The 22,749-nt window shown below is 46.7% G+C and overlaps 1 protein-coding gene across 1 annotated transcript in view; it reads left to right on the top strand.

Annotated features, from left to right (window-relative positions):
* The window catches only part of AK5 (adenylate kinase 5), a 3,278,219-nt gene that overhangs the window by 2,805,420 nt on the left and 450,050 nt on the right, over positions 1-22,749 (top strand). The window lies entirely within an intron of this gene.

Below are 22,749 nucleotides of genomic sequence, written 5' to 3'. Positions count from 1 at the left end.
AGACTACCTGCATTCTACAATCACCCAAGCCTTTAAGGAAGCTGTTTCTCACCTTCGAAGGGCTAAAGAACAATACAAGAAAGGAGCAGATCAACATCGGAAGGAAGCCCCTCAATATCAAGTAGGGGATCAAGTTTGGTTATCCACCAAATATCTACCTCTAAAAGGGCCACGCACATTCAACCCAAGATACCTTGGTCCCTATTCCATCACTACCATAGTAAACCCAGTAGCGGTCAAGTTGGACTTGCCCCCGCACATGAAGATACATCCGGTCTTCCACGTCTCTCTATTAAAACCCGTGGAACCTCAAACCCGACTAACTAAATCTCCAAAACCTATCCTAGTTGATGAAGAACTCGAGTTTGAAGTCAAAAGCATTCTGGACTCCAAGATCTCCAAATCTAAACTATTTTACCTAATTGACTGGAAAGGCTACGGCCCCCAAGAGAGATCCTGGGAACCTGCTGAATATGTCCACGCTCCTCGCCTAATCAAAAGATTTCACCGAACATTTCCTGACAAGCCAAAACCCCCGGAGAAGCCCGGTTTGGGAGGGGCTTTGAGGGGGGGTACTGTCATGATCTCTGCTTCCAAAAGGACAGGGTTTTCCCAACTCCCTTGGAAGCAGATCCATAACCCAGGTTCCGAGTGTCAACCAGTCCCAATTGGGACCTTTTGGACCCAGTCCTGGCGCCAGTGGCACCAGGCTCATAAATATGCCCAGTCCCAGAGCTGGAAGCGCCGGGCTCATAATGCTTGGGTGGACGTACCTGCAGCAGACCATGCTGCTTACTTGCCTGCCAGTTGAGCCTCTGATCCTCTTCTGTTTGGAACTACTATTCCTGTTGGGTGGGGCAGGAGCCACTCCCTAGATTCAGAACACTGGAACTCTTCTGGAAAGCAGGAACTCTTTTCTTACCTAGGCGTGGCTGTGGAAGGAGACACCTAAGCACTACAGGAGGCTATTTAAACCACACCCGATGGATGAATCTTGCTTTGCGTTATTCTGCATCCTCTGCAGCAGAACGCTCATCGTGTCTTCTGCATCTGATCCTGGGCCTAAGGAAAAAGGCTTACCATCCTAAATCCAGTCTTCAGCAACACCTATAAAGACAAGAAAGAACAGGTTAGCATTACGGTCTTCAGTGACAGCTCTTCACTTACCTGGTCCATCGGCTGTCACCAACGCCTCGCGCTGCATTCCGGCATCTGAAAGACAAAGGCTTACCTACTCTTCGTGCGCTCCGGAGGTCTTCACACTGCATTCCGGCATCTGAAAGACAAAAGCTTACCAACTCTTTGCACGCTCCGGAGGCCTTCGGCGCTGCATCCCGCATCTGAAAGACAAAACAAGGTGCGTTTAAAGACATTGGGGAACTTTAATACTCACGTGCCATTACTCCTTTCCACATCTAACCCAGTGGGTATTCCGGCACCCTGCAGCCGCTCCGAACTTGTACCTGCAAAATAAAAAGACAGTTAGAGCGCATTGTGAAGCATGCAACAAGCGCTTACTTACGTGCTTCCAGGCGCTTCTATTCATCACACGGGCTCCATCTTCAACTCACTTCAGCCCGTCATCCGCCATCGCCGGAACCCTGCAAAACAAGAAACATCATTACTAAAGACTTTAAAGACATTAGAATTACTCGAAACTTACCGTTCGTGCAGTAAACGACGGACAGCAGTCCTCTGAAGTCAAGAGGCCTGCTCCCCTTATCCAGTGAAGAAACTGGTTACAGCACCCTGCCCCGAGGCAGATGGAGAGCACGGCGTTCACTTACCTAAGGTGAGAGCGTTAACCTTTGGAGTTCTTCAGGAGAAGAGAAAGGGAAGAAGAGAGAGACATTCAATAACCCAGTTCCTTAATCCCATATTTTCTATCTGCAGACATCTTACCCTCCGAGTCAGACATACAGTGCACAGAGGTCCAGCCCAAAGAGCCAGCCGTGTGTTACACATCACCTTTGAAGATACGGTATACGCCCAGTCAAGACCGGCGCCTCTACGGGAATCAGGTGAGCGTTACAGAAGAGCTGTTCACCATTTTTCCGAATGCCCTCTAAGTTCTTTGCCTGTTTGATATCAACTTTGGCTATGGACTTCGGATTTTTGGATTGTACATTAGTATAAAATTTCAATGTATCTCCCTCATGGGTGGAATGCCACTTGAGACTTTAAGGGAGGCTGATTTGCAGAAATGGAGAAGAGTTCGCATCACCGTTTGGTGGTCGCACAGTTATGACAGCAACGTTGGGTGTGTCATTGTTTTGAAAGTAGAACCTAATTAGGTCCGGTTTTTGTTCAACCATGTGGCATGTGCCATTTAGACTCACATGGTTGACGCTTTCCTTTAATTTAATTGGCCTGTGGGTCTAGGTCTAGAGGACCTTGTTTACACAATCTATGAGGGGAGACAGCCTGCGGAGGAGGTCATTCCCTAATAGACAGGGGGTTCCCTCTGGCACCACAACTAGGACCGGGTGCTTCAGTTTGTGTCGCCCAATTTTAATTTCCAGCTCTGCAGACCCTTCAACGGGAATTTCCTTCCCGTCAAAGTTCTGGAGCTGTCCAGGAAGAGGGTGAGAGGAATTTGGTATTTCTCCCCCCTTCTCAAATTTAACTGCTCAAAGACTCTCTTTGACAGCAAAGTTGCTTGGGATCCAGTGTCCACCAGTGCTGGAATTGCACATTGCCCTTGGACCTGGATGGAGGCGTAGAATCTACCTTCCTCCTCCTCCAAGGGGCAAAGGTAATGGGTGCTCTGGGTAAGCTTGAAGGTCAATTTCTGACTCTGACACCGGGATAGTTGGGTCAAGAGACTGTGTCAGAGTTGAAGAATCTAGCACAGAATTTTGACAAACCGCTATTTGGGGAGTCTCAAGCTCCCCTTGTTCTGTTTCTGGGCTGCCCCCCCTTTCTGGAGGCATTCAACAGAAGTGGTTGGTGAGGATTGGGGTTCCTCCGGGGCTGGTTCTAGGAGGTGGTCCCCAGAATGAAGTTTGACAGTTTGGGTATCTGAGCACATAGTGTCATACTCATTCTGATTCAGGGCTGTCGCCCCCTTTATGGAGAGAGTCCTCAGAAGGGCTTTCTTTCAGGAGCTAGGGACTCTTCTTCTCTGGTTCTGGGGCACCCCCACCCTTTTTGGAGGCAGACCCCAGAATAGGTTTGGGCCTGACCTGAGTGTGAGCTTGGGTTCTGCAAAGAAAACAGAGTAGTTGGATATGGGGGGAGTTTTGGGCTCCCCTGATTCTGATTCTGGGACAGTCACCAGTATTGGTTTGAACAAGGTGATTTTCTTGCTGGTCATTCTGAGGTTCAATAATGGGTGGCTTACCCATCTACCCAGTCCTGATCAGGATTTCATGTGACCCATTTTTCATTGGGAGGAGTTCCCCCATCCCTGAAGGAGAAGATCCTTTTCCCAGAATCCTCTGAGGACCCCTCTCCTTCAAATTGGAAGATTCAAACCTCCTCCACAAAATGGGTCTTTTTAGGCTCTTTATTTCTCCTACCTGCCCTCTGTTCCTTAGGTTGCAGATTTTTGGGGGCAGGAGATTTGGGTTCCGGTTCCTGGGTTTCCCAGGGCTTTTCACAAGTGGGGAAGGAAGCTTCCTCTAAGGCTTTACACCACCCTTCCCCTTGTACCTCCTCCCTGGGAACTGGTGGTTTGTCCGGGTTCTCGCCCCGTCATTGCTCTGGTGCACCAGACCCTTAATTTGAGGAGGTCTGAGTCGCCATGCTCATCTGAGGGTTCTGTTGAGCCCTCAGCATGCAACCCAAATCCTGTGCCAAGTTCTGGACCTGGCGCTCCAGTTGGGACACCCGCTCTGGCTGGTACGGGGTCCTCTGGTCTACCCTTCGTTGATCAAAGGAAGGGTAACTGTCCCTTCTCCCATAATACCCTTGGTTGGCATAGTTTTGATACCCCTCCAACCTTGGCCTCCCCTCTCCCGGATTGGGCTGTCTGGGCTCAGGAAAGTGGGGAAAGAAAGAACGGTTCTTTTGGGGGTTGGTGTTTGGCGGGTACCGGGGAAAGAAACTCAACCCGACATTTTGGGGATTACTGCTCTCCTTGGGAAAGTAAGGAGGGAAGTTTCCAGTTAGCAGTTGCCTGTTTGGATCCCCTCTTTTGGCTGGGGGAGTCCACACATAGCCCAGGATGGGTCTATTGCCCTTGTAACAGGGCTGATGTAGTCAGGGGAGTTAGGGATCCCATTTGCGGGGTTACCTCCCTGACTCCCTGTTTGGGATTGGCCCGAGGGCCTTCTGGGTCTTTGATTGGTGGGATTTGTGCAGGAATGTTTTACGCCCTCCCATCTCCAGATCTAAAATGGGGGCAACCTTCACCTCTGCCACCTTAGCAGCAGCAGGGGTGTTGGTTGGTTTGGGGCTTTTATTGGCACTTTTATTTTCTACTGGCTTCTGCACTTCGTAGATACTAGTTGCTTGTTCATTAACCCATTCTAGTGATCTTTTCTCATGAAAGTCCCTCACCAGCTGGGTCATAATGTATTTAGGGAGGGCATCAAAGAAGATATTGATAAATTCCCTACTGTCTGTACGCACCCTCCTGGTGGGCTGCGCAAAGGCACATTTCAGCTCTTGGACAAATTCTTGTGGGGCCTGTTCTTCCCCACATTGCAGATTGTAGGCCGCCTTGCACGCCTCTTGAGGGTTTCTGTGTACTGAGAAATGCTTTCAGATGGCCGCCCTATAGGTGGACCATCTTGAATGGTTCTGATCCTCCAGCCCCTCAAACAAGCTGGAGTATTCAGGTGAAAATATCCACTTGACATACTGAATACAGCTTTGGCTGTCCTTCAGGTGGAAAGTCTCCATCATTTGCTCAAACAGTTCGAGGTGCTCCCAAACTGAATATTTGGCATTTTTATGGTAGGGCGTTATGACGCTCCTAATAGCCTTGATTTGCTTCAGGGGTCTTTCAATAGGGCTCTCTTAATTTTGTTGGCCTTTTTAGTTCTGGTCACCCTGGTCCACTCATCCTCTGACTCAGAGGCACTGCTACCAGAGGTGGCTGGCTGATCCTCTATGCCCCCAGATTCTGCGGGCTTGGGAATAGCTGGCAGAATGTGGGGGCATAGTCTCTTGAAGCATGAGTCTTCTGGCTCTCCCTTGCTCCCAGGATTGCCTGAGTACCCCCCAATCCCGACTGTCCTAGCTGGGAAGAGGTTTTTAAAATGCTCTTTGTGGGCCTAGTCTCATGGAATTCTCCACTAAATTTGACTGACTGATCTCTTGGGAGGTGATATTTTTGAGGATCCAGTTCTCTGATTCTCCCCTCACTGGAGTCTCCCTGATCAAAGAGGCTGGCCCTAATGTTTGGGAACCTGTACATAGATGCCAACCCATCCATTTCTGGGAGATGCTTATCTGTCATTCCCATATCTCCCATTGTATTGAGTCTACCATCCATGTGGCCCTTGGTTCATATGAGCCAGTGGGCATGAGGTTGGCAGAGTCCATGGAAATTAAGGGATTAAAGTCCCTGATGCCAGGGATCCTGGGGTTATGCTCAGGATTTCTCTTTCCCATCTTACCTCATCTCTTTCAGACCCTACTCCCTGATGACATGCCAAAATCTGACCCTTTTGTTCCTCTAGTAAGGCTTTCCATGTCTCTATGATTTGTTCTTGCATGGCTATCTGTTTGTGGAGCCTGTAATTTTTTCACAGAGAGCCTCATTGTTTCTCTGTGCTTCCTGCCTGCCTTGGGAGTATTGGGCTAACTTTAGCTACAGGAGAATCACCTCCTGAGTTTGGTCCTTATTAGTCTGATTGCTCTCTGCCAAAGCATCCCCCACCCACCTGGTGTGCTCTAACAGCTTTTCATAATCAGTTGTGATTTCTCCAAATTCCTGAAGGGCCAGCTCTCTTTCCTCCAACTTTGCTCTTATATTGCTGACTTCCTGGCCTAAGGCGTCCCTCTCCTGACTTAGAGTGGCCCTCTGCTCAGCCAGGTCGTCCCTCTGTTTTTAACGGCAACAGCTTTCTGGCGCTCCTTATCAAACTCTGCTTGGGATCCTAGCTCTTTAATAATTAATGTATTATTTTCCTCTTTCAAGGATTCTAGGTGGTTTTGTAGGGTGACTACCTGCTCTGCGCAGGCTCTGTTAAAGGTTAATTGCTGCTCCAGCTTTTGTTGACTCTGTTTTAGAGAGTCCAACCTTTCCTGACACTCGTTTTGCAGTTTTTGTACCTGGGCATCTTGCTCTGCATTCTTTTGCAGTAAGAGAACCAGATCTTCTTGGAGCTTGGTGGCATATTGCATCGCCTCTGTTTCAGATTCTTTGCTATCTTGGAGCCTTTGCTCTACAGAGCCCAGATTGATCTGGATTTTCTGCAGTGCTTCCCCCTGCATCTTGGTGAAATCTACATGGAAGAAATCCAAAGAGGAGAGAAGCCGAACACATCTGCAACGACTGAACCACCGGTGAAGTCCTGCTGCAGATCCTCACCACTTTTCTCCAATGACCTGAGAAGATCTTCACCTGCAAGAGTCTTCTTCCCTTAAGCTGGTGGGGCCAACCAGTTTGCCAATCGCCTTCCAGGACCTGCCTTGGTCGAATCGCCAGTATCAAGCACTGGGAGACCGGATATCCAGGCACCCGTCCACCACGACCGCGATTTAAAGCAGCGTACCTTTTATTCCATTTTGAAATCACTGTGGCTGGCTTCATCCCTGGGCAGTGCAGTGACTGAAACCTTCCTCCACGATGAGTGCCTCTCTTCCTCTGCTGGATCTCCGGAACTGCAGGAACTTCCAGTAACTACCACCACCGCAGGAGCCTCATCCACTTTTAAGGTACATTGTTACGCCAGGCCTCCCGCTTCGTTGGGTACTGCTAAAGGTGTTTTAAATCCTTCACTTACCTTCTGGGCTGGCCGCCCCTATCGTCTAACATTGTCTTTTACCTTCTGCAACCGCCTTTTCAAACGTTAAACAAAGACTTGACAGCAGCTACTAGAACAGTTTGGTCCTGGGCACTTTGCCTTGTACCACTGACTCTGGCACAGGCCTATTAACTCTGGCTAAATCTGTTACAACTGCCTTCTCTAGATTCCTTTTCATCAAGAAATGTGTTTGTGCACCTGAACTCTTATAACCACCTTTTCCTTCCCCTTTATATATTGTTGAAGTGCCATTTTGCTCGGTTTTCACCTAAGTATTTCTTATGCTAAAGCACTACCTTGCCTAGCTTGTTCACAATCCAATTGGGAAGTGTTGCTGGTGTGTTTAGGAATCTAACCTTGTATAACGTGACCTTTCCCTTCCTCTGAAGAAATTGTTAGAGTGCCATTTCTGCTTGGTTTTACACTGTGCCATTTTTCTCAGTTTTCACTCTTGCTCAAACTTGTCTACAATTTAATTAGGGAGTTGTGTATACTTTTCTTGACTGTTTTAACTTGCTTTAATGATAGTAGTTTGTGTGTGGAATTAAGAGTGTGTAAAATAAATATATATATATTCTTTTTGATACAAAGCTTTGGACAGTGTTTCCTTGTTCCATAGTATTGTAGTCCTATTGTGTAAACCCTGAATACTGCTCATGTCCCACTTGAGATAAGTCTGACTGCTCAGCCACAGCTACCAACTAAATCTGTGTGGTAAAGACAGATACCAAAGATGATTTATTGCATATACCTGTAGTCCTAATCTTCTGTAGTGCTCCCTAAGGGAACTGCATATGATTCTGTCTAACATCCCAGAACCAAGTACTAAGATCCCAGTTTCCCTCGGGAACATGTACTTCCGAACCCGGCATTCGGTTCATCCCACAGCGCCAGCTCTGCTTACCGAAAGTGGCCCACTGGGCACTCGCATTCGATGCCCGGCTCCACGCCAGTGACCCGGGCTTCTTAGCCATTTAAAGTTTGAGAATAGGTTGAGATCATTTCGGCCCCAAGACCCCTAATATTTCACTTTACCAGATAAAACTGGGGTTTCCGAGCGCCAGCTATCCTTAGGGAAACTTCAGAGGGAACCAGCTACTAGATGGTTCGATTAGTCTTTTGCCCCTATACCCAGGTCGGACGACCAATTTGCACGTCAGGACCGCTAAGGACCTCCACCAGATTTTCCTCTGGTTTCGCCCTGCCCAGGCATAGTTTACCATCTTTCGGGTCCTACCATACACGCTCATGCTCCACCTCCCCGACAGAGCGGGCGAGACGGGCCGGTGGTGCGCCCTCTTTGTGTTTCAAAATAGGTCGGGGGTAACCAACATCACCGTAGACCCCTGGCACCCTGCATGGGCCTCCCCGCCCTGCGGTGCGATGCTGTCGGGAGCACTTACGACAGTCCACCCCAGTCAACAGTTGCACTGGGAGCAGGGTGCCTGTCCCCAATCGCTGCCCCGGCGACCCCCGAGAGTGGCCGGGACGGTTGCCGGAGAAGGGCGCTGCTTCAGTCAATCTCCCTTGGACCTGCAGACACAGCGAAACTGCTGCCAGGGGGCTGTCACACTCTCTGCCGGAGCGGAGAGCCGCCTGCCCCCTGGGGCCTTCCCAGCTGACCCGCAGCCGGTCGTAGTGAAGGGTAGACACATGCTGATCCGTTCAGTGTAGCGCGCATGCAGCCCCAGACATCTAAGGGTATCACAGATCTGTTATTGCTCGATCTCGTGTGGCTGAACGCCACTTGTCTGTCTAAGAAGTTGAACACCGACCTCTGGGGGTCGCGTAATTAGTTAGCATGGAGGAGTCTCGTTTGTTATCGGAATTAACCAGACAAATCGCTCCACTAACTAAGAACGGCCATGCACTACCATCCACAGAATCGAGAAAGAGCTATCAATCTGTTAATCCTGTCCGTGTCCGGGCCGGGTGAGGTTTCCCGTGTTGAGTCAAATTAAGCCGCAGGCTCCACTCCTGGTGGTGCCCTTCCGTCAATTCCTTTACGTTTTAGCCTTGCAACCATACTCCCCCCGGAACCCAAAGACTTTGGTTTCCCGGAAGCTGCTCGGCGGGTCATTGGAATAACGCCACCGGATCGCTAGTCGGCATCGTTTATGGTCGGAACTACGACGTTATCTGATCGTCTTCGAACCTCCGACTTTCGTTCTTGATTAATGAAATCATTCTTGCCAAATGCTTTCACTTTGGTTCGTCTTGCGCCAGTCCAAGAATTTCACCTCTAGCGACACAATACGAATGCCCCCGGCCGTCCCTCTTAATCATGGCCTCAGTTCCAAAAACCAACAAAATAGAACCAGAGTCCTATTCCATTATTCCTAACTGAAGTATTCCGGCGACCGGCCTGCTTTGAACACTCTAATTTTTTCAAAGTAAATGCTTTGGACCCCCAGGGCACTCTGTCAAGAGCATCAAGGGGGTGCCGAGAGACAGGGACTAGGACAGGCGGTAGCTCGCCTCGCGGCGGACCGCCAGCTCGATCCCAAGATCCAACTACAAGCTTTTTAACTGCAGCAACTTTAATATACGCAATTGGAGATGGAATTACCGCAGCTGCTGGCACCAGACTTGCCCTCCAATGGATCCTCGTTAAAGGATTTAAAGGGTACTCATTCCAATTACAGGGCCTCGAAAGAGTCCTGTATTGTTATTTTTCATCACTACCTCCCGGATTCGGGAGTGGGTAATTTGCGCGCCTGCTGCCATCCTTGGATGTGGTAGCTGTTTCTCAGGCTCCCTCTCCGGATTCGAACCCTGATTCCCCGTTACCCGTGGTCACCATGGTAGGCACAGAAAGTGCCATCGAAAGTTGATAGGGCAGACATCCAAATGCATTGTCGCCATCACGGGGATGTGTGATCGGCCCAAGGTTATCTAGAGTCACCAGAGCGGCCGGGCGAACCCGGATTGGTCTTGGTCTGATAAATGCACGCATTCCGGGTGGTCAGCGCTCGTCGCCATGTATTAACTCTAGAATTACCACAGTTATCCAAGTAACAGATGGAGCGATCAAAGGAACCATAACTGATTTAACCCTTTAAGTGCCGTGGGTATTTCCCCCCACTGCCAAGGCCTTTTTTGGTGATTTCGGTATGTGGCCATTCAATGCCTTGTAACTTTTTTGTTACATGAGATATCTCGGCCAAATTTGGCTCCTTTTTTCCTCACATGTAGGCGGTCGGAACGCCATCTAAGAATCCTAGTTTGCTGTAGGGGGTTAGAGAAAATAATCAAAAAGGGTGACAATTTTGTGTTTTTTCAAAAAATGCTAATATGATGATGTTCAAAGAAGCCTGTGGTGTTTTCCTTGTAAGGGCTCGGAACAAATGGTTTGCTGTGCTGAATTCCCCAATTTCCTGGCTTTGGCTTTCAAGAACAGGTTGAGTGGAAACAAAAAAACATTATTTTGATGTGGTTATCAACCATTTTGTGAGAGGTAGGCGATTTTGGCCATTTTTGCCAATTGGACATGCATGGACGGAATGGAAGAAAAAGGTAGGAAAGCCTAATTGGAGGACAGAAAGGCATATATTTCTGAAAAGTAGACAAAATTCTAAGTTTAGGAAGGGGTGATTTGTGTAGGTCGGGCAACAGCTAGGTAGGGGAAAATGCCATAGATTGGGAGAAAAGTGGGAAAATGACCGAAAAAAGAGGTATGTGGTGGACATGGTTGGCTTGGTATGGCAATGGCTTCTATGAATTTTGAGTAAAACAATGCTCTGCTACATTCCCCCGACTCTTGCAGTTAGGAAAGCACACAGTGTTTCACAAAACAAGCAACACCACAAGCCAAACACTGAGCCATGGTACACAGGAGTTTTATGCTTACGGCCTGAACAGAAGTACTTAGCATGTGTAAATCAGGAAAACCAATGTGGTGAGGAATGGCAAGTATACATTTCTTGAAAGAGCACAAGCAGACCTTTTCAAGGGTAGGTGACTTGTGCAGGTTACAAAAGTGTATGGTGCCTAAAGCAGCGACTAACTGTAGGGCACATTTGGGAAATGAAAGGGTTATATGACAAAGGGCACCAGGAAATGGGTCAAAGCAAAACCACACAAACACAACAAATATCATAACTTCCCGCGTTCCCACACATGTCCCGATGAAAACGCCAAGGGGAAATCCTAAAACACAGGTAACCCCAAGTCTGTTCTGACAACTGAATTTCACACTTCTTCAAGACGGGCACACCATACAGATATGGGCCTCGGGTGTCCAAGCCACCAAGGAAAACAGTGAACCCCATGCATTTCCAAAAAGAGGACACCCATGGGAATCCGTAGAGGTCTGACTTGCGCAAATCGGCCCAGAATGTATCACCCAGAAAACCTGGCAAAGTTCGAAATTACGTGAAAAAACACCCATTTTCTGCACATTTCACTCAGCTCACCCACTGAAACACGCTGTCACCAACACATGGCCTACCGTCCCGTGTTCCCACAGGTGCCCCGATGGAAAATGTACCTCACATGTGTGGGTGCAGTGTTAGGGAGAATTTTCTTCTAAGGCTAATTTCCCTCACCTATAGAGTCCCCCAGCAGCTTTGCTGGATTTCAAGGGTTTATTTTTTTCTCCTGCTAAGTGTGAGACCCTTTTTGTCCCACTCTTAGACAGTTTGCTAGTGTGTGTTTTAGGCTATCTTGTGTGCTTATGATCTATGGGGTTTTTCTCACCCTCATAGGAATCATCTTTTTAACATGTGTGGTAAACAGCACCCTCTGTGCGGTACCACCAGTGTTGTAGCGACCCCCAAACATAGACTCCATACCCTGGGACTGACTACTGTCGCCTAGGGCATGTAAACTCTCATTGACTTTACTAGTCAATACTTATGAACTAAACCAGTACAAACCATCTTACTATGGAAGTACTGGAAAGGGCAAGAAGAAAAGTGGGGCGATTTTTTGTTAACGGGGGGCTTGACTCTAAAAGGCAATTTAGCAAAAAGGGAAAAAAAGAAGAGTCAGCAGCTACCCCTTTCAACTGTGTACAAAAAGTAGGCCTGTATAAAGGAAATAGGTTATACAAATCTTAGCTATAGAAGGTCACAAACTGGTTTTTCAGAGTTGGTTTATGATAGTACAATTTATTCATCAATTTAGACATACATCTAAAATCTGTAGGTTCACAAAAAAGAAAACACAAATGAACCTTAAAAATCACATGTAAGCCTTTTTTGGGCTCGCAGGTAGAGTGACAAATTGTTTATTTCTCCACAGTTGAGTGAGTGAGGGTTAGTAACATAAATATATGGTGGCAATTTTCATACCACATCTAAACTGGTAGTATGTTGCTGTTGTCGACACAATATTATGTTGGTGTTTCTGGTTTGGGATGGAGTGAGCCTTCACTTGGAGTAGACTGTACGTTGGTGAAGGGTCCGAACTGTCAACAGGACATTATTTGGAAGGTGAACGCCTAAAGGGACAGATGACACATGAGAGAGGGTGTCAGAGAAAAAGGGACGGTGAACTCACAGAAGGATTCTATGTGAAAACTGTATACTAAAAGCCTACCGTGGTATCAGCTGTTGAACTTGAGGTTATTTGTTTTCTGCACAGTTCCTTAGCAGGTAGTCCGTAGTAAAAGTCTACAGGAAGAAGGTAACAGTCGGTTACCTGGATACTATGTTGATGCATAGGGAAGCTATGACTGCAAAAAAGGAACATACCTTTAGATGCTGGTATGTTTAGTCCAGAGTTGACGCTGGAGAAATCACAAGTGGAACTTGATTTGTGGTGATAGGAGGTTATCCATTGTCACTGTATGAAGAAGAAAGTGGGATAACGTTTGTCTCTTAAGTGAAGACAACAATGGTGGTGATATGCATTGACTAATTGCCATCCTAGCGTGGTATTGTCTATGTTGGTTTTACATGACGTGATGATGTTATTCAGGCCGGTGGATGGAAGGGGTGGATATTAAATGTCATTTTATGAAGAAGAGGGAACCATTTCAACGTGGTAGTGCCTGTGTGGGTCTTTAATGACGTGATCATTGTATGGGAGTGAAAATAAGTGAAGTAGCGTGCAGAGGGGTGATTCAAGTACGCTTTATGGTGCCTGTCAAAACGCTCGTGGATAGCATTCGAACAAAAAATTAATTAACTTGCTAAATGCTGTGCTAAATCTCTTACCTAGTCGGGCGGGAGGCTGGACTGGAATGGAGCTATGCGACCGCAGTTGCAGTGTTTCCGCTCATGAAAACAGGACAAGGGAGTGTCAAGTCATCATAACATGGACACTTAGTCGTGTGCGCTCCTGCGTGTCCTGACTCGAACAGGGTACCTCTCGAAAAAGGGTACGCGTATGCGTGGTCGGGCGCTAATGGGAGCGCTATTCGAAAGAGGTTGCGCGGCTGAGTGTAGGGACAAGGAATATTCTGAGTCGATGCCCGTAGTATAGGAGCATTGTTTTCATAGGAATGTATCAATATTAACATAGGGCCTGAATTAAAAAAAACAATCATAACAAGCTAGCAATTATATTGGTAGAACGAAAGACAAATTTAGGGAAATTTTGTCAAATATGTTCACGATACATGGCGAAGTACACACCACTAAATAAATCTCGAGTGGTGCATTGTTATCATTACTTTCGGGATGCAAGAAAAGAACAAAAGACACATTTTTGTGAGAAATTTCGAATGGTACATCGTCATCATTACTTTCAAGCAAAATGCATGTGCAATTGTGCAACTGCTTACAGAATGGTTTTAGACATTAGGCTGGCATATGAACGATTTCAGATGCATTTGAAAGTGGTTCATGACATCCCTAAGGTTCAAAAAAACATTTTATAGATAGTTCAGAAACAATTGGGAAAAACATGTTATGGCCAATGTAAAAAGTACCCCTAGAGGATGGTATAGAGGAGCGGATGACGTTAAGCAAAGATAATTATTTAAAGAAAAAAAAAAGATCATTATTTAAAGAAAAAATGATTATTTAAAGAAAAGGTTCCATTCAATGGCTATGTTTAGACCTCGCTTGACTGAATTGAGGCGATAGATCCATTGTTGCTCTAGTCTGCAGAGCGATAGGTCTCTGTCAGCACCTCTGAATGGATTTCTGGCTGTTTGCAAAATGAACCAAAACATGTCATTGTGGGTATGTTTTTTTCTTTGAAATGTGTGACCATTGGTTTGTCAGGAATGGCATTTTTGATGCACGAACGGTGTTCGCATATCTGTTGTCGGATTTCTCTCTTGCTTTTCACAGTGTATAGTAGTTTACTCGGGCATTGGATGGCATATACTGTCATGAACCACTGGATGCGTCCCTTCTGTACTTCGTGGTCCCAGACCCATAGGGGACTGAACTCAGCAGTACTCCCAACATGGTCGCTGAACGTGAAACGCTGTTTGCCAGTCTCCGCGTTGTACGCTCTGCGTTCTACAAAGCAGACACACCCCCGCGGCCCTCCACGTCTCAACGCTACCGCTTGCAGTAGTCAGACGTGTGCTGCCGTAGTTTGTACAGCGATTTCACTGATTCCTGGTTGCCGGCCCCCTAATTTTCCTCCTCCTTCATCCTCCCCTTTTTGTCCTCACCTTGCATTCCTGGATTTCCTTCGTACTCGCCTCGCGAGTGCGCTCCTCGCCATTTCCTGGACTTTTTTCCCGGACATCTGAACGCTCCCTGGAGACGGGACACAAACCGCACAGTGGAACTCGAGGACCCACACACAGGGTTACACAAGATCCGAACGGTGCGGAAGAAGACTTAATCGAAGAACTCGAACAAACAACACAGACAGGTGAGAAGGGGGGAAACCTGTGACAGATTGAGACGCCAACAAACTGATACAGTTACGGACATGGAGGCTGCAGTTCAAGACCTCATGCGCGGCATGCAGGAGTTAACAACAGAAGTTCAGAATCTTAAGGCCGAGAATGCTGCATTGAAACAACTAGTCCTGTCATGTGATTCCGCGACCAAGGAAAGTGTGTTGCTGGGCGCAGTGGTGGATAAATATGATGGCTCATCAAAGAACCTTCATGGCTTCCTCGATTCTTGTTTAGTGCACTTTACCTTTAAGCCCTACTACTTCTCCACCCCCAGGGCAAAGGTGGGCTTTATGATTTCACATCTTTCCAGGAATGCATTAACTTGGGCAGCGCCCTTAGTTAATTCGGTGATGCCCTCCTGGATGACTATGATGGTTTCGTACAGGCGCTAAAGACCTTGTTTCACCGCCCAGAGCAGGTTTACAGTGCCCAAGAACGCTTATTGGACTTCCAATAAGGATCCCAGGATATGCTTACCTATGTAACACGCTTTAAGCAACTGGCCAAGGAAGCATACTGGTCCTCTGAGGCCTGTTTTACCCTCTTTCGAAGAGGGCTGAATGAAGAGATAAAAGACGAGCTAGCCAGGGTAGCTCACCCAGGTTCCTTCCAGGCTCTCATGGACCTCTCTTTACAAATAGACTTTTGTATCCAGGAAAGGAAGGCGGAAAAGAAGAAGACTAAAATGCCCTACCAAAAGACCTCTACAGAACCTTCCTCTAGACCTGAGCCCGCTCCTTCCCCAACCACAGACCCAGAACCCATGCAACTAGGAGCCTTCCGCAGACCCATAACTCTGCAAGAAAGGATTTGACGGATTCACACCGGACTGTGCATGTACTGTGCCTCTCATAAACATCTTGTGAAAGAATGTCCCTTAGCTCCTCCCTGGCGTTCGGGAAATGCAAGCTCCCGATCCTAGATGGAGCACAGCTTCGGGAGAGAAATGTTTGCTCCACATCTATTCCATCCTTGAACTCTCCTGGACAAAACAATCTTGTGATTCTCCAGGCCTTTCTATCGCCTTCCAAGAAAGAAGCTTATCCCATTCTGGCATTAGTGGATTGTGGGGCCATGGGGATATTCATAGATCATGATTGGGTCACTGCCCACCACACGTCATATGAAACACGAGACATCATGCAACCTGTAGAGGCTATGGATGGAAGACCTCTTTTTTCAGGACCCATAACCCTGCAAACCAAAGAGATCCTGCTTTCTACAAACCACCATCAAGAGAAGATCAAATTTGACATCATAAGATCTGCCCATTATCCAATGGTACTGGGTATGACCTGGTTACAGAAGCACAACCCCTACATCAACTGGGCGGCAGGATCCTTGTTTCTTAGTTCAGAACACTGTATGTCCCACTGTCTATCCCTGGATTCCTCGTCAAGATCCTCTGAAGATACGCAAACAGACCAGCAAGGTCCATTCAAGGTCTCAAATATCATTCAGGTTCCCAGGGCCTATCAGGATTACACTGATGTGTTCTCGACTGCCATAGTTCAGGCCCTACCCCCTCACAGACCTGAAGACTGCGCTATTGATACTGACCCTCAGCAGTGATTCCCTTTGGAAGGATGTTCATTCTATCAGAACCAGAGAAAAGAGCCCTCCGAGAATACTTGGATATCAACCTGGAAAATGGCACTATACGACCATCCAAATCCCCGGCGGGAGCTTCGTTGTTTTTTGTTCCCAAGAAAGATACCAAGGAGCTTAGCCCTTGCCTTGATTATCGTGGTCTTAATCAATGCACCCTCAAGGACCGCTACCCATTGCCCTTGATCTCGGATATCCTGGAAGCGGTGAGAGGAGCTGTAGTGTTCACAAAATTAGATCTCAGAGGTGCCTACCATCGGACCTGTATAAAGGAGGATGATGAATGGAAAACAGTCTTTAGAACACCCTTTGGTCATTTTGAATACTTGGTTATGCCCTTCAGACTCTCCAATGCCCCAGCGGTCTTCCAACGTTTTATGGACCGGGTGTTTTCCGATATGCTGTTCCTCTTCGTCATAGTTTACCTGGACGATATACTGATATACTCCAAGGACCATCTGAAGCATGAAGAACATGTTAAAGCAGTCTTAGAGCATCTGCGTGAACATAAGCTCCTGGCTAAATCTGAGAAATGCCTTGTCCATGTGTCTACTGTTCACTAGCTCGAATTTGTCCTTAGCCCAGAAGGAATTGGAATGGACTGCTCGGAAGTAGACTCCATTCTATCCTGGCCTGTTCCAACTACTGTGAAACAGATTCAATCCTTCCTGTGGCTTGCCAACTTCTACCGAAAATTCATACCTTCCTTTTCGGAGATAGTACAACCGATCATTACATTGTTGAAGAAGGATACTCCCTTTCACTGGACAGCAGTCCAAGATGAGGCGTTTCAACGATTGAAGTCAGTGTTTACACAAGCCACCATCTTGGCTCAACCTGACATTGATCGACCCTTCCTAGTGGAAACGGGTGCCTCTAACTACGCCACCAGGGCAGTCCTAAAACAGGAATTTGATGACAAATTAGAACACCCCATCGCCTATCTTTCGCACACCCTGACTCCTAGTGAAACCCACTATTCTGTTCTGGAAAAGGAACTATTAGCCATCTGTCAAGCCATCACAGATTGGCGTCATCTACTCCCCGGAGTGAAACATCCTGTTCAGGTCCGCACGGACCATCGGAATCTTCAAGTTCTGCAATACCTGGAATGTAGGAACAGTCGTCAAGCCGGTTGGGCCTTCTTCTTTGCCCAGTACCAGTTTCAAATCCATCATGTTCCTGGAACACACAATATAATTGCTGACGCCTTATCCCGACGTCCCGACTACGAAATTCTTGAAGACCGATCCTTCCCAAAGATGTTTCCCCACACAATATTTTTTTTTTATTATTGATTCAGCTGTAGAAACAACTTTTTCAATATACAGATGATATTTAGTGCAGTCATCATAACAATATACATAAACAATTAAATTACCACTTACAAATTTATTTATTTTTTTTTTTTTTAAAACTGGCAAAAGAAACCAGTCAATACGAAACCCCATACATTATATACGAGAAAAAGGACAATAGACAAGAAATAAAAAATAAAGCAACAAAATACGCCATAACGGCCATCTAAAAATGATTAACAGTCTCCAATTTTAACGCTTGAATGAAGTTTGTCAATGCGATCTGTAAGGGGTATTGGTTAGCACAGAGCAAAAATGACCACCTCAATTCCTGGGCAACCGCTGCCATAGACGACATCAGATGCTTGAAGTGCGTTAATCTCAAGACAGCTAACTGTGGGCAATAACAGACTAAATGTTCAAGAGATTCAATAGTATTGCTTTGCATGCAAAAACGACAACCAATTAACATGGCAGATCTTAATTTCCGCCGTACTTGAACCTGATAGGTTGGCCATAAATCAAAGCGGGCCCTTAAATACCCTGCTCTTAATTTGGGTGAGGGAAATTTTAATAAATATGGTTCAGGGCATTTCATCAATTTTGGCCAAAAACGAAGTTTACAAGGTTGACAATAGGTGTTACATTTGTCAATAGTGTTCAACCAGTCAAGGTTATAGAATAATTTTTTGGACCTTGCCGGGTTGTTTATGAGGTTGGAGATGGAGATATTTGCTGATGCTAGGGCTTCTAAACAGAAGTTTAACCATGAGTTTGTGAAGTGCTTCTCAGCTGTCAGCATGTATTCAGCAATTACCTTTAGTAGGTAGGTGTTGTGATTTGCCATAAGGCATTTGCAGAATAACATGCAACATCGCCAGGTGTAAATTGCGCACAAGGAGGTCAGGCCCAGTTCATACCTCAACCATGTGCACGGCACACACTGGGGGAGGGATAATACAGACCTCCAATACTTTCCTTCAAGCCTCCCAAGGAATTGCATATTGCAGTTCAGTAAAGTTTCTGCCCCATATAATATCGCTGGTATGGCTTTCATGGACCAGAAAGTCAGGGCAGGTTGGATAGTGAATTTTCCAAATTTAAATAGAATGATTTTAGCTTGTGAAATTGCGGTATTTAGTTTGGTATCCATTCGTTCTATTTGCCTATTGGGTGTAACTTCACCAGTAAATTCAATACCCAAATAGGTGTAATTTTTTACTATTGCGATAGGGGAATTGTTAATTGACCATGTCAGGTTATAATTATGTAGCCGCTTTGCCTTATATACAACAATCTGAGTTTTATTTAAATTAACTACTAGCTCATTCGCAGTCAGATATCGATTAAATGCATCGATTAAGTTCTGCAGACCCACTGGGGTCTTGGAGATAAGTACAATATCATCTGCGTAATTTAAGTTAGTAATTTTGTGTCCTTTCAAAGACGGCGCATCAGAGCAAGTCTGTTGCAAAATTGGCGTTAAATCATGAATAAAATAATTAAAGATTGCCGCAGCTAGCAGGCAACCTTGTTTTAACCCACGTTCTGTGTTAATTGGGGCAGATAGGAGACCATCTAGAGTGAGTCTCACCCGGATCGTTGTTGCTGTGTGAAACGCATGGATGATATCATGCAGGGACGGAGGACATGTGTCCCTTGCAAGTTTTGCCATCAGGAGGGTTTGTGAAACCGAATCAAAAGCTGCGTGCAAGTCAATAAACGCAAAATAGATGGCTTGATTCTGCTCCTGGCAATGTGCTTTAAGTGCATTTAAGGTCAACAGATTCACACAAGTGCCCAAGCCTGCCACGAAACCTGTTTGATGGGGGTCGCGTTTGGCACAGGAATCGGTCCAATGATTAAATTCAGATAACACCAATTTTGCAATTTTCCCCGGGGCATCTAAGAGGGCTATTGGCCGGTAATTACAAGGATTAGAGCAGTCGCCTTTCTTATAGATTGGTACGATGACAGAGCACAGCCAAGAGCTTGGAAGGACATGATGGGTCAACACTTCATTAAAAATCGCATGGAGATTTTTGGCCCATAGCTCAGGATTTTCCTGCAAAATGACGTTATGGAGGCCATCAGGCCTGTTAGGCAGAAACCTGTGCAGTTCCCTTGGGGAACACTGCAAAAGATTTAAGACTACAGGTATAGCAGTAAACCCACTTGGTAGCAGTCCGCACCACCCAGATTTACCTGGTAGCTGTGGCTGAGCAGTCAGACTTCCCTCAAGAAGAGTTAGGCAGTATGCAAAGTATACACCATATGTACTCAGACACAATAGCACAAGCAAACACTGACCAGAGCTTGGTTTCAAAAGTATATAGTTATTTATTTTCAAGAACACATAAGTTGAAAACACTCTAGCAAAAATATGGTAAAACACTCTAAACACAGTTATATGGAAAGCAGTCCCAATCCTTATTCCTATCTAGACAACTCTAGGTTAACACCACATAATTCAAACAGAGGTGAGCGCTTAACGTTAGATGACACTCTAGTAGGTAAAAAGAAGGGAGAAGGAGCAGAATTAGGATAAACACACCACTCTAAGGTTAAGAACACTTTTTGTAAGCTCAAGGAAGCACAAAGTCACAGGTGAGCAAAAGTCACTAAGCAGGGCCCACTCTTAGAGCAGACAGAGCGAAAACGTGCCCAAGATCACACAGTTGGTAGGGATTCAGAGTCTTGCAAAAGAGTTCGGAAAAGAGTTAGAGAGGCTTAGAAAGTTTAGCCAAAGTGTCCCAGGCAATCCCAGGATCGAAAGCCGGGGGCTAAAACTACCCCGTACAGTCGGTGGCAAGGGAAGCCAGGCGGAACACGGTACCTTAACGGAAAGGATCCTCCAGCGGGGGCAGTTGTTCCAGGCAGTGGCAGCAAGGCTCGGCGTCGGTCAGGGGAGAAGAAGATCTCGCTGAAGAGCAGAAGAAGAAGGTCGTTGCACTGCCCGGGAAGAAACCAGCCGCGGAGTCCTCCGGTTAAAGGGTCGTACCGACTTTCGCGGTTGGGGTACAAGTGGTGGGTATTCCGGTTGCCGGGGTGCTTGGCACTGGCAAGGCGGCCACGAGATACCTCGAAGAGCGGAAAGAAGGGGAAAACTGGTTGTCCCCACCAGTCAAGGGAAGGAGCCACTCCGTTAAGAGTTCTCCTCGGTCGTCGGGAAAAGTGGTGAGATGGTTCAGCAGGGCTCCACCGGCGGTGTCCTCGTAGCAGATCAGCTCAGCTCGTCCCTCGTTGGATTCTTAGGCCCTGTGGCGACTTCTGAAGTTCCAGTCCCCAAAGCCCTGCTTTTATGCAGCAAACCCCCATTCACCCAGCCTAGCTGTCACTCAAACATGCTAAGTGGTGAGCCGGCCGGCTCACCACTTGGGCCAATCAGGACGGAGTGCGACTTGAGTTACCTAGGTAACTCAGTCCAGGGTGCCTAAATCCCCCTCCACCCCTCCTAAGTACCCCAGACAGAGTGGCACCACTTTGGAGGGCTTCTGTGGAGAAGCCCGCCAAAAGTGGGACAAAGGGCTCCACTTTGGATCAGAGTTACAGAGGCGAATGCCAACGCCATTTTAGCATCAAGTTTTGGCAAAAAATCCCAACCGGAGTTACAATAATAAATATATAAACCGGCGGTATGTTTAAGGCTACCGTAAATAAATAATTAAATGTGTTAGCCTAAAACAATGGGAAATCCCATAGGAAAATATTCGCGGCCGAATATAAAACGTAGTTTCCACTGCCACCAGCCAAAACTCGATCAGGGGGGACGGAGACGTGCCCCCTCGACTAACAGGCCCTGGGGCAATCGAATTGCCCCAGCCAGTACGTCCACAATATGATGGTTTGTACTGGTTCTGTTCAGGATTTAAGACTAGTAAAGTCTTTGGTGACTTTACATGCCCTGGGCGACAGTAGTCAGTCCCAGGGTATGGAGTCTATGTTGGGGAGTCCCTAGGACACCCCTGGATTACGGCACAGAGGTTGCTGTGTAACCCACATCACAAAAATATATGAGGCCCTATGGAGTAAAAGACCCCATAGCCCATTCAACACAAGGTTTACCCAAGAAAACACACTTCAACATGCCCAAGAGTGAGGGTAAAAGAGTCTCACTCTTGGCAGGAGAAAAAATAAACCCCAGCAATCCAGCAAAGCTGCTGGGGGACTCACTAGGTAGGGAAATTCAGCCTAAACAGAGAATTCTCCCTAACACTCGCCCCCCCCAGACTAAGGGACAGGAGGATTTAATCCACTCCTGGATGAACCTCATGCCTCTAGTCGATGATATACATCCTAGAGAGTCCATCAGCATTTTGATGGTGACACCCTGACCTGTGCTCAATGGTGAAATCAAACCCTTGCAGGCAGATTGACCATCTCAATAGTTTTGGATTTTCCCCTTTCATTTGCATTAACCATCTCAAGGGTTGGTGGTCAGTCTGAATAACAAAAGTAGAACCATACAAGTATGGCCTAAACTTCTTCAGTGCCCACACAATAGCAAAGCATTCTCTTTCGATAGTTGCCCACCTTGTCTCAGGATCCTTCAGTTTCCTACTGATGAAGCAAATGGGGTGCTCCCTACCCTTCTCATCCAGTTGGCTTAGAACTGCACCTATACCTACATTGGAAGCATCAGTTTGTACAATGAAAGTTTGGTGGTAGTCAGGAGCTCTTAATACTGGAGCTTGGCAAAGAGCTCTCTTCAGTTTTTCAAAGGCCTGATTGCACTCCTCATTCCATTTGACCTTTTTAGGGAATTTGGGAGAGGAGATTACATTCAGTGGAGAAGCTATGGTCCCATAGTTCTCAATGAAGTTCCTGTAATACTCAGTGAGGCCTAGGAAAGCTCTCACTTGGGTTTGAGTAGTTGGTGTTGTCCAATTTTGCACAGCTTCAATCTTGCTGAGCAAAGGCCTTATTTCTCCACCTCCTACCTCATGTCCAAGGTAGACCACCTTACTTTGACCGATCTGGCACTTACTGGCTTTGATGGTCAAATGGGCCTGTTCAAGGGCCTGCAACACATGTCCTAGGTGGTTCACATGCTCCTCCCAGGAGTGGCTGAAGACTGCAATGTCATCCAAGTATGCCATGCAGAAGTCTT

The sequence above is a fragment of the Ambystoma mexicanum genome, chromosome 1q, assembly GCF_040938575.1.
Source record: "Ambystoma mexicanum isolate Mex_15411 chromosome 1q, UKY_AmexF1_1, whole genome shotgun sequence".
Classification (NCBI taxonomy): Eukaryota; Metazoa; Chordata; class Amphibia; order Caudata; family Ambystomatidae; genus Ambystoma; species Ambystoma mexicanum.
This window is presented reverse-complemented; position numbering and strand designations above follow the sequence as displayed.